The 310-nt window shown below is 68.4% G+C and overlaps 1 protein-coding gene across 4 annotated transcripts in view; it reads right to left on the bottom strand.

Annotated features, from left to right (window-relative positions):
- Positions 1-310, bottom strand: part of LOC107721956 (cdc42-interacting protein 4 homolog) — a 13,256-nt gene that overhangs the window by 9,723 nt on the left and 3,223 nt on the right. The window lies entirely within an intron of this gene.

Below are 310 nucleotides of genomic sequence, written 5' to 3'. Positions count from 1 at the left end.
CCAGAGCCCTCGGCTCCACCCTGGCCCCCCGGATCCTCGGCATCCCCCTGGCTCGTTGGCTCTCCGTCTCCGCCTCGGGCTCCTCCACCACCTGCTCTGCCGCCGTTAGTAGGCCCCCTGGAGTCGGCAGCCATTCCTCCTCCATGGCTCCTCCCTCCGTCGGCTCCACCGTGGGTCGACATTATGGCTGTGCCCTGGGTCCAGCTGGGCTCCTCCTGCTCTAAGTCCCTCCTGTCTCCTCCCTGGTCTCTGTCTGTTGGCCCCCTCCCGGATGTCCCTCCTCCTCCTGAGCCGCCTCCTTAGTCCCCCC

This window comes from Sinocyclocheilus rhinocerous, unplaced genomic scaffold (genome assembly GCF_001515625.1).
Source record: "Sinocyclocheilus rhinocerous isolate Xijiao unplaced genomic scaffold, SAMN03320098_v1.1 scaffold161, whole genome shotgun sequence".
Lineage (NCBI taxonomy): Eukaryota > Metazoa > Chordata > Actinopteri > Cypriniformes > Cyprinidae > Sinocyclocheilus > Sinocyclocheilus rhinocerous.
The sequence above is the reverse complement of the archived record's forward strand: the minus strand, read 5'-3'. Positions and strand labels throughout refer to the sequence as shown.